Source organism: Pituophis catenifer, unplaced genomic scaffold, assembly GCF_029215685.1.
Source record: "Pituophis catenifer annectens isolate HBS135680 unplaced genomic scaffold, rPitCat1.0.hap2 SCAF_1, whole genome shotgun sequence".
Classification (NCBI taxonomy): Eukaryota; Metazoa; Chordata; class Lepidosauria; order Squamata; family Colubridae; genus Pituophis; species Pituophis catenifer.
In genome coordinates, this window is record NW_027256881.1 from 120,887,403 (window position 1) to 120,906,873 (window position 19,471).

The window sequence follows — 19,471 nt, forward strand, 5'->3', positions numbered from 1 at the left end:
ATTTTCTGAGCAATATCATTTCTGGAATTTTCTCTTGTATCCTATATTACAATAATACAATATCATAATAATAATTTTTAAAATCCTGGGAAATATTAACTATAACTCTAAGTCTGCAATTTTAGGCACAGTTGTACAAGAACAGTAGAATTATATTTCATAGTAAATATGCACAGATTTTATTCTATAAAGCAATCTGAGGACATTCCTGTCAGTTATATTGCAATGTAAGCTGCTGTTCTGTGCTATGATGACAATCACATTAATATGCAAATATGAGATTATTACAAGATTTTACAGAACAGTTAAGAGGGAAAGAATACTGTTTCTTTTATATTGAATGAACATCTGTTCATGCATTAAAAAGTACATCAAAATGATGGCTAACAAACATATAAAAAGGCAATTTTTATAATAGCCAAAATCTGACTTGGATCAAGTAAGTCACAAAGAAAGATGGATTGCATAATCCAGTAGCTCTTATAAAATGCAGTTTTGTGTTTCCATAGAATCAAAAGATCATCAAGAGTCAGGAGTTGCCTCATTTCACCCTTGGGATTTTGCACTTGAAAACTTTTTCTGAGGCAGCTACTGTGACTTATCAAATTCGACATGCTGCTGGACTAGACAATTCTCATGACATAAAATGCAAGAGTTGGAATAGAAAGGACCAATGTTCTGACTGGCCAAAATCCAGTTCAAAGAAAGTTCTGATGATGCTCCTTGCTGCCAAAAATAAATATGAAATATTGGTTATCACAGAAGGAAAAAAATATATAGTCAGACACGAGGGATTGGAGTTAAGCAGACCTTGGGTTTATGGGGACTGGTGTTGACACTAATAAGATAAAGGTGAAGTCTTAAGGTAAGCTCAACTTCTCTTGAACATTTGAACATTTGAAGGTATCCATGATGCTTTCTTAACAGCAACAGGGAAGTAGCTTGGAACTGCCATCCAGATTATGTGGGTATCATTTGTTTTGCTTTTGTTCTATGGCCCAGTGTAATCTCAGTGCTTTTATCCAAATACTAAGCAGGATTGACCTTACATTGATGCTGTTACTACTAGCTCTTAAAATCAGGATGGAAATTCTATAGTAAACTTTTTCAATGCAATGCTGAGGCAAATTGGCTTGGCCTTGTATTCCAAAAAAATAACAACATTCATTTCTCTTGTCAGGAAGTAGGTTCTTCATCTACAACCACCTGCTATCCCTACTGATAATGTTCTAAACTCAATACAATAAAAAGTCTTGTTAAATAGCCATCCTTCTGATTAACAGAATCTATAGCAGGCATACACAGAACTTACAAAAATAATAGAAATAGCCATTTTCAAAAAAAAAAAAATCCTCCTCCTCCTCCTCCTCCCCCTCCCTCTCCTCCTCCTCCTCCTCCTCCTCCTCCTCCTCCTTTTCCAAGATGAGAAGCTTTCCTGTATTAAGAAACTACAGTCAAATTATCTGAAATATGTGTTCAGCAGCAAAGAAATGCCATGTGATAGTTAATGCAGTCTGTCCCAGTTAAAGCAGATGCAGAGGGACAGAGGAATCACGGGGTGTAAACAGAGGTCTGCTTCTGTAATGCTGGGGGAATCCTTAAAGAGGCTGAACTTTGATAGGTCCTAATGAGGTAGCCATTCCCAATGAAAGAAATCGTTGTAGCTCAGTGGTGGGTTGCTCCCGGTTCAGTCCGGTTCTTGCGAATCGGTAGTAAGGGCGGTGGGAGGCTCCACCCACCTGCCTGGACGTCATCATGAATGATCTGCGCATGTGCAGATGCGCATGCATGCACATGCTCCCATTGTGAACCAGTAGCGGGGGTAAGTAGAACCCACCCCTGTTGTAGCTGCACCTAATTGTTTTGCCATTGTACATGTCAACTCTCAGATTTGCAGATAGCAAATCTGATGCTGTATTTTGTCCCCTCATACACCTGTAAATGAAAATGAGCTATGTACAGTATCTTAGTGAGCTCATCAAACCTAAAACTAATGTCATCTGGGGTTTGTGAGAACTTCACAAAGCAAACACAAAGATATGCAACATCAAATCTTGTGGATGTTCTCAGTGGAGCAATTGCAATTAAGCCAATAAGGACAGTATGTATTTCCTGCTCAGAAATTAGGAGCCTGTCAAATATCAGTTTTCTTCTAAGCAGTTGTTCTCATCTGATTTTTCAAACCCAGAAAGATTTTTTTAATGAAAAATACAATCTGCTGTAGAGGAAGTAAGACCTCCAAGCATAATGGTACAAAATATCACTGTAATAACGGTTGAGTAAAATGTATTCCTCTGACAATGCTGGTTTCTCAGGGAAAAATCAACATAATAAGAAACTAGTTTGGAACAATAAAATTGATACATTTTCCTTCAAAATGTTCCTAATGAAAAGCAGCAGTTGGAAAATGTACTATCAAAAAATATGCTTGTCTCTCATTAAAGGAATAACGAATATGGGAACAAAATTGTGGCAATAAGAGCATCTGTTCTCTACTTTTCAGGCATTTCTGCTTTTGACAATGTACTGGGATAGCTGTGGGTTGAATCTTTATCCAAGTAGCCTCCAGGCAACTCTGATGGCAATCCTGATTTTATGGAGTCCTGTGGAATAATCGCATGTGCAGCCACATTCTGGACCAACTATAGCTGCTATCTGCTGATTAAGCAGAATCCATGAATCCAATAAAACCCCTATTTTTTTTTAGCACTTTTAAACTTGCTATTATATGGTAAGCTGCCCAGAGCTGCTGTCTTAGTGAGAGGGACATCATAGGAATTAATTAATTAATTAATTAATTAATTAATTGCCCCGCAGGCCTGAGGACAAGGAGTGTGATCTCATTCAAAACCAAAAGATGAGACTGCTACAGACTCAGGAAGTTATTCTCAACAAGTTATTCTGTTTTATTATTTATTTATTTATTTTATTTATTTTATTTATATGCCTCCGTTCTCCCAAAGGACTCAGGGTGGCGAACACAAATTAAAAACATACAATAATAGAAAATCCTAATTAAAAACCAATTAAAACAGGATAAATAAATAATATAACCCAAGAATCAGACTTGTTGAAACAGCCAAGTCTTTAGGCCTCGACGGAAGGAGCGTAGATCAGGGGCCGTCCGGAGTTCAGGGGGTAACTCATTCCAGAGGGCTGGGGCGCTCACAGAGAATGCTCTACCCCTGGACGTCGCCAGCCGACAGTGTCTGGTCGACGATACCCTGAGGAGGGCAGCCCTGTGAGAACAGACAGGATGGTGGGAGGCAGGTAGGAGACGGTCCTGCAAATACCCCAGACCTAGGCCATGTAGGGCTTTAAAGGTAAGTACCAACACCTTGAAGTGGATCCGGAGGACTACTGGTAACCAGTGCAGCTCGCGTAGGAGTGGTGTTACGTGGGAGTAATGGGGAGCTCCCGTAACAACCTGTGCGGCCACATTTTGGACCAGCTGGACCCTCCGGGTGCACCTCAAGGGCAGCCCCATGTAGAGGGAGTTGCAGTAATCCAAGCGAGAAGCAACCAGGGCATGGGTGACCGTGCGAAGGGCATTTTGGTCTAGGAAAGGGCGCAACTGGCGCACCAGGCGAACCTATTACATTTGACCCTAAGCTTGCTCCTCCCCATCCAAATCCATGGAGTGTTTAGACACTTTAAAAATATTTATTTATTTATTTTTAATTTCTTGATTAGATTTATGTGCCACCCATCCTGCCTAGATGTGACTAAGAATATTGTGACTGCACTACCACCCTGACCAGATGGGTGGCACATAAATCTAATCAAGAAATTAAAAATACTAAGGAAACTGGATCCTAGATCAATGAATAACCTCACCCAAAGAGATAGTCCAAGTGGAATGAAAGACTCAAACCCTGAAACACTTTATATAACAGGGGTCTGTGGTTTGATCTCTGTCCCCCACATCAAGATCAAGTGGATCCACACACAAAGAAAGAAGACCTGCCAGAACATCTTGCTCCTACCTCTAATCCCAGTAGTTTGTCCAGAAAATTTCTGTAGTTGATGGTATTGAAAGCTATGAGAGGTCAACAAAGGTATCTCCATATTTTCTCCACCAGAAGTTATTAACAAAAGAAATCAATACAGTGCCCTAGCCTGAAACAGGCTGAAAGAGATCTTAATAATCCCTGTCTTCCATTCCTATATAAAGCTGCAACCCAACAAGCTTCTCAAGAAATTGTTCTGAACAGTTAGGTTCAGCAAAGTCTTCCTGAAAAAGGTATATCACCACCACCTTTAAGGCAGGACATTCTGCATCTTTGAGAGAAGAGGGATGTATCTTGCTTTTGATGCAGAAATTAAAAAGTTGCCTCCACTTGTCAAACAGTAAAATTATTCCATGCTTGCTTCTGATATCTTTAGTATCATCAAGGACTTCATCGAGAAGATATCAGAGCCTCTCCAAAGGGACCACATATTTTAAAAATGAAGGGCTTTGGTACATTATCATGCCAATGATCTTGATCTTTTGATCCTGCCATCGATACTCCTGGACTATATATGGAACAGAAGATATTTTTGTAACTTCTTTTTTCTCTTTTGCATGATCTAGATCATACAGAAATTATTAATTATATCATCAACCTTTAATTACGCATACTCCAGTGAATTCAACCATATGGTGGATCTGAGCTGACCATCTTTGAACATACATAGTCTGTGGAATTGAACAACTGTTTTTCTTTTGCCACAATCTGGTTATTGAATATTTATCTACTTCTATTTATCTTTTGCACATGAAGTATGAAATGTAGTAACTTGTAGTTCTCTTTATAATGTATTCTTTGCAAGCATCGTTTAAATCTTGTGTTCTGTGATGGTTGAAACAGGCATATTAAGATTTTTCTTTAAAAATTCAGAGCTATATTGAAATGAGTGTTATACTCTCTCTGACTGGTATAGTGCAAGCAAGGAAGAATAATGAAGTAAAATATAAGTAACAGTTTAAAGTGAAGAAAAAAAAACCAGTTAAATGGATCTGCAAGGATTGTTGAAGTTGGAGACTTGGTTTACCCTCATTAAAACTTTGAAAGATTGGATTTATGAACATCCCTCATAAACGTATTATGTTTCTAGCATCTGAGATAGGCTTTCTATCTAACCAACAAAAATGATAGGGGGGCTGGAGGCTAAAACACACAAAGAACAGTTACAGGAATTGGGTATGTCTGGTCTAATGAAAAGAAGGACTAGGGGTGACGTGATAGCACTGTTCCAATATTTGAGGGGCTCCTACAAAGATGAGGGGGTCAAACTATTTTCCAAAGCACCAAAAAGCAAGACAAAAACAATGGATGGAAACTAACCAAGGAGAGAAGCAATCTAGAACTAAGGAGAAATTTCCTAATGGTGAGAGTAATCAATCAATGGAATTGCTTGCCTTCAGAAATTGTGGGTGGTCCATAACTGGAGGTTTTCAAAAAGAGACTGGACAACCATTTGTCTGCAATAGTATAGGTTCTCCTGATTGAGCAGAGGGATATTCTTGAAGACTTCCAAAGTCCCTTCCAAGTCTATTATTCTATGTTCTAATACAGCCCTTTCCCAGAATAACCATATCTTTAAGTGGATGGACCAAGTCAAGAGCCTTGGTAGTACAGTGGTCTAAGGCACCCTGTTATTAACACAGCTGTCTGCAATTACTGCAGGTTCGACTCTTACCAGGCTCAAGGTTGACTCAGCCTTCCATCCTTTCTAAGGTAGGTTAAATGAGGACCCAGTTTGTGGGGGCAATAAGCTGACTTTGTATAAATATACAAAAGTATGAAGGCTATTGCTTAATGCATTGTAAGCCGCCCTGAGTCTCCGGAGAAGGGTGGCATATAAATCAAATTAAAAAAAAAAAAGTTGGTCCATCATGTGTTATTAACTCTTTGGGTACCATAGTCCTCTATAAAAAGTCACTCTAACTCCATATGGATGACTCTCACCATGTCAACAATGTTATATTAACCAAATGATCAATTTCTTTCATCAGATTAATTAAGTCCTTTGAAAAACAATTGATGTAGATTGTAACCATTCTAAACATTGCCTAGTTTCTAAAAATAGGCATAGTTTGCCCAAACATTGATACTGTCTTCTTATTCTTAATTGTTTCAGACTTGATCCCTCCTGTATTTTAAATGTGTAGTTGCATTGTATTGAACTGGGATCCTATATGCTTGGTTTGATTTAAATATAGAATGCATGCAAAAGTTTTTTTAAAAAAGTCTATGGTGCCAATCAGATAGTTGAAACCCAGATTTCTCTTTGATTTTGAAACAACTTATAAAGTTGTACTGATTTGATTAGCATTTAAGTATTTCCTTTTTTAGCTCTTAAAATAACAATAGTGTCTAACAACACTGGAATTAATTAGGCATAATTATTACATTAGATATTATGCTTAATCATCCAATCATCATACAAAGGGTGAGCTGTATTTCTAAGTGTTACAGTCATTGCCTATGGAGATTCTCAGTCATCCAGGTCATGGCTGACCCAAAGGTGCTTTTTCCAAGAGGCAACTTGACTTTCTTGTTTTTCTTTGAAGACATTTCACTTCTCATCCAAAGAAGCTTCTTCAGCTCTGACTCTATCTTTCCATTTCCCACCATCCAGTCAGAGCTGAAGAAGCTTCTTGGATGAAAAGCAAAATGTCTTCAAAGAAAAACAAGAAAGTCCAGTTGCCTCTTGGAAAAAGGACCTTCGGGTGTTACAGTCATTGTTCACCTCTATTTATTTATTTATTTATTTTATTTATTAGTTTGATTTATATGCCGCCCTTCTTCGGAGACTCAGGGCAGCTTACAATACTTTTAAGCAATAGCCTTCATACTTTTGTATATACCTGCTTAGTAGGGCTTTTGCCCCCCCCCCCCAAGTGGTGTTCTATTTTATACAAAGTCAGCTTATTGCCCCCACAAACCGGGTCCTCATTTTACCTACCTCCTGGAATACGACTGATCCCGGACCTCCGCATTTTCTGAAAGGCCCTGAAGACTTACTTATTCCAGCAAGCTGGCCTAGCTTAAAATGGTTTTAATGGGGTTTTTTTAAACTTTCGATTTTATTGATTCTGGGTTTTAAATTGGGAACTTTTCGATTTTGCAGATCTGGGATTTTAAATTGGAAATGCCGATGATTTAATTTATGTTTAGTTTTTTTCTTAACTTTTGTATTATATGTGTTTTAAGTTTGGCTGTTCACTGCCCTGAGTCCCCTCGGGGAGAAGGGTGGTATACAAGTTGAAATAAATAAATAAATAAATAAATAAATAAATAAATAAATAAATAAATAAATAAATAAATAAATAAATAAATAAATAAATAAATAGAAGGCTGAGTCAACCTTGAGTCTGGTGAGAATTGAACTCGCAGTAATTGCAGGCAGCTGGCAGCTAAATACTACTTTAACAGTAGTTTAGTCCACTGCACCACCAGGCTCCTCTATCAGTGTTTAGCACTCAAAGATATTTCTTCTTCCAGATATAAGCACATTCAAGCACAGCTGAAACATATTTAGGCATGTGTAGAATAGCATGCAATGTGATATTCAATAGCTTATGATATTGTATTTATTAATTATGAAACTATGCTTCTGCTCATCTTGCCAAGATGACTCTAGGTGGCTTACAGTCTTACAATTAATATACCAAATAAAACATTAAAACAATAAATAATAACCATACCTTTACAATTCAGTTAAAAATCAGTTAATCAAGATGGAAAAGAAGGGAGCAAAGTGTGCAGGGGAGGAGGTAGGGTCTGTTGCTATTGCAATATACACATTATATATTTGCAATATATTGAAATATATGGAATTGCAATAGGTTGCTATGTAGACACTAGCTTGCATTCTTAGAATAAAACTGCTGTGTCCTTTTTATAGCCCTGATATCAACAAGATTCTCCCAAAATTGAGAACCAGTGGGCTGGACTTCATAACTGCAGCCCAGTGACTTGTATATTTATTACTCCACTTACAAAAATCCTCAGCCAGTCAGTGGCTCAATCCAAATGTAGGTATTTCTAGCTCTGCTTGAGTTGTATATACTTAAAATAACTCTATTCCAAAAAAAGAATCCCTAAATCCAGGATTGATTATAGCTGGCATGCAACATAGGACTTAGTCATTTTATAATATATGCTTTCAGAATAAATATCACAAATCGGGTGACTTGATCTGTTTGCTAACCCAACTGGATAATTAACTGAAAGTTCAGCTGTCTTAGCTTTGATTATTATTATTTTTTTATGTTTATAATAGATCACCAGTACAATTGCAGGCAACATCAACCTATTTTAAGTGAGATTTCTTTCCCTGGGTTCAGGCAATGGATCATTCTGACTATATCTAAATGTTGGTATATAAGTCAAGCAATATGTTAAGTACATGGAACAAATTATGTTTCAATAGTACAAAAGCACATTTATTTATTTGGCCTAGCATAATTACCTTTTTCATTGTCTCCTTAGATTCATTACTGTTCCTTTTCTCTTACCTTCTGTTAATCTAGATTGTAATGATTACTTCAGATGCCTGTTCCTGCATTTGCCAAGTATTCTGTAACTTGTGTATATTTCTGTTCTTTGTTATTATCTTTAGTTATGACATGTATTTTATTGCAATTTGTGTGTGTGTGTGCATGCATGTGTGCGTGTAAATAAATAATAAAATAAAATAAATAATTAGTCTTAAATGCTTCTAAAAACATTTCAGAGAGCTAAGAGCCACACAAAAGTTGTGTCGTCTCCTATTATTATTCTTGCTATAGATTGACTCTACATAGAATATTTTATGAACCAAAAGTTTCATGCCAAAGGGCTCTATATTGTTCAGAATACAGGTCACATGGGACACTAGAGACACAGAATTAACTTTTAAAGTTTTAAAAACCGTGCTGTCAGGTTTCGATGCTATCTCAAAATAAATGAATTTCCAAACTGCCGATCTTTAAGGAAATTTTCTCTTTATTTGAGCACAGCGATCTGATCCTGGCTCTTTCGCGGTCAGTACTGACCTTTGCCCCCCAATCCTTCCCTTTCCGATCCCCAATTCTCTGCTTCTCATTGGCTATCTTCCAAGTCACTTTCCTGATCTCTTCTTCGTCAGATCACAGGAATGTCTCCCCCCTCTCCCATCTCCGAGGAGACAGAATCTTCAAAGGGATTTAATAGGCAAAAGTTCAAGCTTCTCCTTTCTTTATATATGTCAGTGCTGGGATGCTGACACATGCGCAAAGAGTCAGTTAGAAAAGAGTTTAATGTTTTCCATTAGCCCCTTTTTTGTTGTTGTTGCTTGTTCACTGCAGTTATTTATAAGAAGGATAAACTGAAACAGAAGGAAAAAGGAAAATAAAGATAGAGTGTACACCCAATATAAATTCCACTTTTAACACACTAATTAAAAGGAGATTTCTGTGGGGCTTTGGCACTCTCTGAGTTTGCTTGTTTCCTTGCAGATGTTTCATTAACCAAAGTAGGTAACACCATCACTGCTAGTCTAGGACTAAGACTAGAACTAGCTAGTCCAGGACTAGTACTGATGATGTTATCTAGTTTGCAGAAACATCTGCAAGAAAACAAGCAAGCTCAGAAAGCACCAAGGACTCCTCATGTCAACCCTGAGTTACAAATATTCTCTTTTATTAGGATATTTTTGTTTTTGAAAAGGATTATTAGTTATTTATCTAAATTTTGCACATCTGTCCATTTCTGAAGTGTCTGAGTAAAGTATACGTTTGATTAAACTTGATTTTAAGGCCTGATGTTACAAACACTAGATTGCATCATGCACTGGAAGGAAGGATTTTTTTAAAATCATTTCTCTTTATGTGAAAAAAAAGAGAAAAAAATTCTAAAGAGGGGAAAAAACAACCTTGGATGGAAGGAGCAGAAACTTCTCCAATAGCAAACAAATAAGCAAGTAATTAGGTATGGAGCTACAGCAATGCCCAGAAAACTAGAAAGAAAGGCATGGCCATTGCATTGCTACACTTTACCATATACGGTACTTCTTCTATGAATCACATCTACATTTTGTTCTTTTTATTCAATGCTGGTAATATCTGATTGATGATAAGAGTTGAGCAGGAACAGGTAACTTAATACCTTCTAATTTATGGACTAGTTTTCCAGAAGAAATTAATAGAGCACCAGAGATTAGTGTGCATGTCTTGCAGGGTGTGTATGTGCATGGAAATTCCTACAATTGTACAACATTCAATAGTTCAAAAATATTTCTCTGCCAATAACCTGATTAAACATTACAAAGAACTGCCTCATCTTATTAATCAGGCCATTTAATAGGCACATTTCTTCTCATGCTCCTATATGATTGGCAATTGATGACATCATAATTCTTAGAAAAGGAAGTAGATCGGAGAATAGAGTCAATGCAAGGTCAAAGTGGGAAGTTTCAAAATTCCAGGAAAAAAAAAAACTTTGGGAAACTTTATTGCTATGATATGCAGAAATTCAAAAAAGATATATGAGATCATGCAATCATCCATAGTTTATCCTTTCACCTAGATCAAGGGTCTCCAACCTTGGCAACTTTAAGACTTGTGGACTTCAACTTCCAGAGTTGAAAACATATATAATTCTGGGAGTTGAAGTCCACAGGTCTTAAAGTTGCCAAGGTTGGAGACCCCTGACCTAGATGGAGCTGTTGTTCATTTTAGCTGGCAGCAAATCCTGAGAACAGAAGAGACAGCAAATTGCACCATAAGAAAGATTTAGAAGAAATCAATATAACAAAAAACAGCACTGTCAGAGGTATAGAATATGGAACATTTTATTGTATGTTTGTATATATGTATATATGATACACATAATATATCTATATAGAATAATGGAAATTAGTCAATAGGTGAAGTTTATGTACTGTATATGTAAATTTGTTTCTCAATTGAGAGAAACGTGTATGTTTTTTAAATGTTTTTTCTCTTTTTTAACAATAAAGTTTATTTTAAAATAAAAAAAAAAAAAGAAGAAAGTCTTCTGGAAAAGAGAACAAGGAAAAGTGGTAAACCAAAATGGATTGGTTGTTGAAGACACATTATTTCCAACAGAGCATAATGTAAGACTCTGGAAATGAAGGTGTGTGGGAGTTCTATAGAAGACCTGCTGAAGGAAGAAGAGTAATGAAGGGCAGCTCTGCTCATTGTAGATCGTTTTCATGGGAAGCAAAGAAGACAGAAAGGAGCCATCCAAACTGAGAAAATGCCAGCCTGAAAACACACACACACACACACACACACAGTCAGTACAATCATTCCTTATTTAATTCTTGAGAAGGAAGAAGGAAGGGAGAATATAAAGTTGCTCTGTGAATGAGATGGGGGGTCTCTAAGTTTGATAAATAAATAAGTAAAAATAAAAACAGCAATCCATCCAAATACCTTGAAGCACATAGCTTGCTTACATATCCAGAACAGAGTGAGTTATCGTTTAAACACTTCAGTAGACACACATAAATCAATCCAGTTTGATCTGCTTGCACAAAATATTCCCTTGAAGTTGCTTCAGGAAGCATCATGGCTCCCTCACTTCTGAGAGCAAGGCAAAGCAGCAATGTTGCTTCACTTTCCTGTTCTATCTCTCTCCTCCAGCACTTTTAATGCCCAAATCCTCTTTTGCTATTAGAAGTGTGATATCAGGACAGCTAGGACACAAAAGAGTCTTAGCTGGAACAAACAATATGGGCTCTTTGCTTCAAGGACGGGTACTACTTTGAACCCATAAGGGAAAGCATCTTGTTTAGGTGAACCTCCAAATAATTTTATGCAAACCTAATGATTATACCCATGGGATATAAGATGAAGATATAAGATGGGATATAAGAAAACAATAAGATCAAGGAGAGAAGCAACCTAGAGCTAAAGAGAAATTTCCTAACAATGAGAACAATCAACCAGCAGAATGGCTTACCTTCAGAAGTTATGGGTGCCCCATCACTGGAGGCTTTCAAGAAGAGACTGGACAACCATTTGTCCTGCTCAAGCAGGAGGTTGGACAAGATGACCTCCAAGGTCCCTTCCCACTCTTGTTATTCTATGTTCTAGTTCTATGAAGGAATGTTTGTAAGACTCACAAATAGTTTCCTATTTGATCGGTGTCAATAATATCAGCAAAATTGCTGTATCATGTTTCTAGCACAAAAAGTACTCTAAAATCTTGACCATTTTTCCAGGAGAAATAGTTCATTTAAGCTGTCATGACATGTATTAATTTTTTTTAAGAAAAATCCAAATGCAATTATGTTCAGTGATATCACAAGCATTTGTTGTTTTCATATTATTAATATTTTCACGGTTACTAGGAGGATACCGATGGTTAAGTCAGCTACTGCGTTTAAGAATTTAATTATGTCTATGGATAGCTACTAAGAATTTTCTGTTTCCAGTTACATATTGATCTGCATTTATTCCTTTATCAACATATCCTCCTTCCAAATTATGTACTTATTGGCAACATTAAAGCAACATTCATTTCTACTTTGGGGGGGGAGGGACTGAAATTAACTTTTTTGCCTTTTAAGAAAAATGAGAGAGGGAGAAAAAGCTTCCGATTGTGAAATGTAAATGTTACCTAAACAAAAAATAAAGCTCTTTCCCTGAGGTGTTAGATAATCAAGTCCAGTCTTCTCCAACCTGCTTTGGAAGTAGCCATGCCAAATGGGGCCTGGAAATGATTGTAATCCAGTTCATTTTGAGAGCTCCAGGTTGGAGGAATCAATGGGGGGAAAATCAGGTGATTCATGAAATAGGAATAGAGACTGGATGCATTGCAATTATTTTTTTGTATTTTTTTATTTTATAAACAAACAAACATACACTACATAATCAATCATTCAGTATATCATCTAGATGTTTCTATTGTATCTTCCTCTTCTTCTTACTCCTCCGATCTCCATCGTTTCTTTATTTTTCCTATTTCTTTGTTATAACATTCTCCCCATACTTCATTTATTATAACATTTTCTTGTTTACTATTAATACATTTATCTATATCTCTTCTCTAACCAATTGTAAAATTGTCTCCATACCTTGTAATATTCCACATCCTCTCCTTCTTTAATTATCAAAGTTGAGTCAGAATGGCAGGAACGCACACCAGAGTCTGGATTTTAGAATTATAAAAGGACTCCAAGCTCTCATCTAATGCAAGGATGCATCTTAAAGCATTCCAACAGATCCAGTTTGGGTCGGTCACCGAGACCAGAGGTTTAACCTTCTGAGCTTTCAGACTCATGCTAGAGCCCAATCCCCAGGGAACTTCTCTCTACCAGAATGTGAGCTTTGGGCTATTCTATGCATAGTATTTATGTGGTGTCTGGTCATGTACAACTTTTTTAAATTTGTTGATTGAGTGTTGATGGCCAACTATTAAGTCATTGGCTGTTGTTTCCTTGTGCTGGCCAAGTCCTTGGCTCCTGAGTATCTGATAAGCTGCTGATAAATCAGCAATCAATAGTTAACTCCTGTTGACTGACAAAAGAGGCCATTTCATGGCTTCAATCATCTCCCTGGCTATCTTTGTACCTGCTCGGCCAACAACCTTAATAGCTATGAAATTGAATGTATGTCCTTGTTCATTGCAATGTGAAGCTTCCAATGAGTTCGGGTTTCCTCGTTTGACCACTCACTTGTGTTCTTGCAATGTGGTGGTTAGCTTCCTCATTCCAACAGTTCACCATTCAGTTTCTTCTTGAACATGTTAACAAAGACAAACGACCATATCACAAGAAAATGGGTTCCAGAATCACACTGCTCTTACAGTGTTAGGATTTTTTTTCCTATAATTCTTCTAGATCCTGCCTTGCTATAATTGAAGGATCATAACCTTTGACTTTCACTCTGAGGAACACATGAGGAAATTTTTGGCTTTTCTATGATTAAAGCCATAAAGTAACAAACATTTTCTCCTCAATACTAAACTTACACAAGGACCTCGGTCTGTTTTTCCAGGGCTTAGTTTTCAGTCTCCGATCACCCTTACTGCTCTCCTCTGAACGTTGTCTGAAGTTTTCTAAAACTGTAGCACCCAGAACTGGACACAATATTCAAAAATGCATCTGACCATATTTCCTCACAGCTATGACTTCCCCTTATTTCTATCTCATAATGAGTAATAAATTATGTATGTTTTCAGCAAACACTTGTTTAGGTCATTTGGAGATGTGCATCCAGGATGCATTAAGGAGGCCATCATTCTGCTTCACTCCTGAGATACTAATCTCCAGAAATATTAATGTTGGTTTATTCTGCTAATACTGCCAAAATGTTTGACCTCCTAAAAGGAGTTGACACTGAGTTCCTTTTACCGGTGATCCCCTGGCTGAAAGTAAATGTTTCATGTGTTCATGTTTATTTCAGTGCCTGTTAACTGAAATGTTTATCGAATGTAGCAAGCAAATAAAAGCTAACCTTTGTCCTCTGTCAAGTAATAATCTGCAGAATCTTCTTGTTGCCCTGTTGGGATTCTTTAAATTGGTTAGTCAGCATAACTACAGCCAATCTTTGCCTCATCATCTTTCTGAAGATGTCTCTGCAACAATGCTAAAAGCAGCAGCTCACTGTTGGATGAAACTGGGAAACTAAACATGCTCAAGTGGCTGCTTAGCCAGCTTTCTGGACATAATGAAGGGGACTAGATGTCACCAAGAAAGCCATTAAGGGTATAGGCAAGGCATCTCTAATTTTGAAGTTGTTCATAGTAATCAACCTCCTTTCGACAGAGTTCCTGAACTTTCATCTCCTTGGAGGGAATAGAAAGGGGTAGACCTCTGAAATGAAATCTTGCTCTTCATGCTAAATTGCCATAGATCACTTTGTAAATCAATCCTGAAAGTAATAGAACATTCTACTGGAATATGTGGGGAAAATGGGAACAGATCTCTAAGTGATGGTGTAAGAAAGGCAAGGCAAAGGTAAGGCTGAAGATTTTGAATAGAGACTAAATCAGAAATGCTGTAGTGCAGCAGCCTCCATTCAGGGACTGGTTCCATGGAGAGAGGTTTTTCTGTGGACCAGAGGGGGCATGGTTTCACATGATACCTGCATCCTGCACCTGTGGAGATGGGGCTCGCTTATTTCCATGGCCTGGTTTCTGGTGTACCATGGACCGGTAATGGTCTATGGACCAGGGGTTCAGGACCCCTACTCTAGTGGAATCTGACCTGAGCAAGTGGTTGGGCTAGAAGATTTTGAAGATCACTTCCAATTCCATAATTCTATTCAATAAACATGATTAAGAAAAATAATGATTTAGTGTAATGTATGAAATAGTCTATTCATGAAATAAACATTCATAAAACAAACCAGGCATTAAAAATATGCTTGCTTGCTTTCTTATTTATTTATTTATTTATTTATTTATTTATTTATTTAAACTGAGAATTGGTTTAAAATTTCTACTCAGTCTCTCATTTTATAATAAAGAAACTCACAAGAAATGAGAAACTTTAGCATTCTTTGTAGTCTTTTCCCAATGATTGGATAATTAGCAATAATTAATGTAGGATTAATCTTTATATTTTATTTAATTTATCAAATTTAGAAACCACACCCATCTCCCTCACATTTATGTCGCAGATGCATAAAATATTGTACAAACAGAAATTGAGGGAGAGAAGGTAGCTTGATCGATCCAAAATAAACTCCATACATTCAAGATTTCTGTAATGATTGTGTACTAGCAGATGGAATAGCAAAAATTTAGCATAAATTATATATTATGTTCTTGACTTGTATATATATCCAATGGGCACACATTTGTCTGAGAGAAGTTTCAAGGCTAGAATGCAAGATTCACTTTAGGTTCATTGAATTAGGGGTACTTCTGTTTGGAAAAGGATTGTGGGGCTTGTGTTATTTTACAAAATACTGTATGTAGAGCTATGTAAACCAAGCAAAAGGGTTCAAAAGGGTTCAAAGTGTAGCAAGTATCCCGAGAAGTAGCCACCACTTACCAAAAATGCATTCAGATTGTCTCTGTCTCTTTGCTTTGTACAAAATTAGTTTCTATTACCTCTTTTCTCACAGATAAAACATTCTTAACCTCTTTTTAAATTGGTTGTCCTGCCTTAGCCTACTGCAAGGTATTAAAAAAATAATCTCTGTTGTTAATTGTCCATATTTTCTTAGATCATGGCTGATCAATTTAAGGTATGTGCAACCCATCTGTATTTTCCACAGTCCCTTAAAATACTGAGAACTGCTGGTACCATTTCCAGTAGTGTGTGTAGGCAACAATTTTTACTTGTGTAGCAGTAAAAATCTTCTCAATTTCATCCCCTTTGGAGATAAATCATTCTGCAAAGTTGGCTGTTATTCCATTATTCCATCACTCTCCATTATCTTCACTGTCCCACTATCTGTGGCACCGAACACCAAAAAATTCCACACCTCCTCTCTTCATTAAAATAGATCCTTAGCAGTTAATTGAGAGCATCTATAACAAGTCCTGATTTTAGGGTCTCCGTTTAAAATGTATGAACATAAAGTAGCTTGTGATCGACCAGTCAATTGCAAGTTGATTAATTGATTATGTGCCATTAAGTTAATGTTTACTTCTAGCAACCACACAGATAGTTTTTCTCCATGACAATCTATCCCTGACCTGATCCTTCATGTCTTCCATTGCTACTACAATTAATTCCATCTACTTACTTGGTCATTCACTTGGTCATACTCTTTTTCTCTTTCTCTCTTTCCTTCTACCTTTCCCAGCATTAAAGCCTTTTTGAGACAAGTGGGTGTTCATCAAAGTTTATGAGTTAATGTTCTTTCTTATTTTTCTCTGAGTACTTTAATAAGTCCCTTTATAGCAACACTCTCACTTCTTTCTACAGTGTACTTATCTATTTGGGGAGGGGCGGGGAGAAGGAAGAAGGAGGTATCTTTTAGCCCCCCACTTTCATTTTAAAGTCCTTAGGGAGGCCATTCGCCTGAAGTACCTTTTTAATTCTCCCAAAGACTCAGAGCTATTTCTTTTGTCAAAGCTGAAAAGCAGATTCTGTGTTCCAGCAGTGCAGAGTATCTTCTGTGTTCCAGCAGCGCAGAGTATCTTCTTGATTCAGGTTAGTTTTGTCTGCTGCATTGCTCCTTTACTTGGTCTTCTTGCTTATAGAGAAGCACTTTCTCTATGACACCTTGCTATCATGCTCCCTTTGATCTAAAAAAATCTTTATTTATTTATTAGCTGAAGTGTATGCTGAAAAATTCACTTCTGTATGCATTTCCTTTCTTGACATTAGGGACAACAGGTGCAGTCAGTTACTGCAGGGACTCCTCATTACCATTCCCTCATTCCCTTTATCCATAAGACCTATAATTTCTTAGAGTGATGTTTTCTGAGCTCTTATATTTTTAATTCCTGTTCCTTGTGCTTCAAAATTCTTTCTATCTTTTCCTCTTTCTCACTCCCTTTCTCTCTCACTCTGCCTTCCTTCCTCTTTCTTTCTTTCTTTCCCTCTTTCTTTCTTTCTTTCTTTCTTTCTTTCTTTTCTTTTCTTTTCTTTTCTTTTCTTTTCTTTTCTTTTCTTTTCTTTTCTTTCTTCTCTCTCTCTCTCTCTCTCTCTCTCCCTCTCTCTCCCCAATCCCAATCCCAACCCTGGTAATGAAGTAGATTCACACAGTCTAACACACTACATGGCCTTTCACCCTTTTACTAAAAACAGATTAAATGTTTAGGTTTTCTTTCTAAATACAAGATTCTTTTCCTTTTTAAAGATAAACACGAATCTCCAGATATATTTCTATGATTTGCTATCTGATTTTTTTTTTTATTTCTTTCTGCATGCAACACTCTGTTTCATGAAAGTACTTTACTGGGCAGTAATTGCTGCTTCAGTCCTCACACTTGTTGTTCAAGGACCATCAAAAGCTTATTCTTGCATAAATATCTGCTAGATTGTCTTCTGGCAAGCACAGAAACATGCCACGGGCATTGCAGGCCATGCTGCAAAGTCCTGTTCATTCATCTTCTGTGGAAAAGTTTGTATTCCTTTTTATATTTTTGTAAGGTTTCAAGTCAACTGGGTTTCAGAAGGGTTGCCTTTTGTGCCATCTACAAATCATTCAGACTTTTCCAACCTCAATCTGGTACCTCCATATCTTGCTTGCTTAGAAGAAAAAGAATGTGTTAGAAAACATGATCTCCATTGCCAAAGTCTGCTGGTTCTCTGACATGCATAATGTGTTTGCTCACTCCCCAGAAATTTGCTACCTTATATTCATCTACAAACTCTGCTCCAAAGTCATACTATAGAAAAAACAAAACCTTGAAGACAGTCTGTTTAATAAATAGGGAACATACTATTCCTATCCTCTACCCAGCAAACTTGGCTTTCTGAGGAGGAAACAGAAATCCACAATGGGCAAGTCAGTGGCTCTTAAGACAAGGGAGCCTTTCCAAATGTTATCTCAACTGAGAGATAAATTGAGGAAGGGTACATAAAAAACAGATTTTCATGGTGTTATGAGGCATAGTATAAAAGAATAATTAATAACTAACAAGGTTCCTCTGAGAAAAGGGTTTCAGTAAGCTGTTTTGTACTGACCCGAAATGAATTATTTTATAGCCTTGTGAGATATGCATAGCTAAGGAAGCATAATCAAAGCTCAAATAGTTTCCTGTAAATAAATCTGCCTTGGCAAGAAGCTTCAAGTATGGACAGAACTGGCTGGAATGTGAACGGCTGGGCTATCATGGAAGAGGAAGAGAAGGTGAATCATCCAGAAATGTTGACAAGCAGAAATAAATAAAATAATAATAATAATAATAATAATAATAATAATAATAATAATAATAATAATAATACCTACAAAAAACCAGAACAGCTTACATCCTCCGACGATAACTTAACAGTTCCTAGGTCCTTGGTTAGGACTTGAGCTGCTGAGCTATTAAGCAGCCTCAAAGGCTGTGAATCTCACTAAAGATTAAATAATAATAATAATAATAATAATAATAATAATAATAATAATAATAGAGGAACTTAAGAGAGGAACCATCAAGAAAGAAACAGAAAGTTTAATACTCGCTGAATCATCCAGATCATTCCGAATCATTCCAGAATGAAGAACAAGCACTACAAACTAATGCCATGAAAGCAAAGATACAAAAATCCACTGACAATCCAACTGCTGACTTCACAACGACAAAGTTGAAACTGTTTCACACTTAATATGTGAGTGCAGCAAAATCGCACAAACTGATTACAAAACTAGACATGATCGAGTTGCTAAATTAGTCGACTGGTCATTATATAAAAAATACGACATACCTGTATCCAAATGTCATGGGAGCACAAAGTGGAAAAAGTTATTGAAAATGAGACAGTGAGGATCTTGTGGGATTTTCGAATACAGACGGATCATCATTTGGAACATAACACACCAAATATCATGGTTGAGTGTATAAAATGAGGATGAACTAAGAGTCTCTAGGATAGTGAA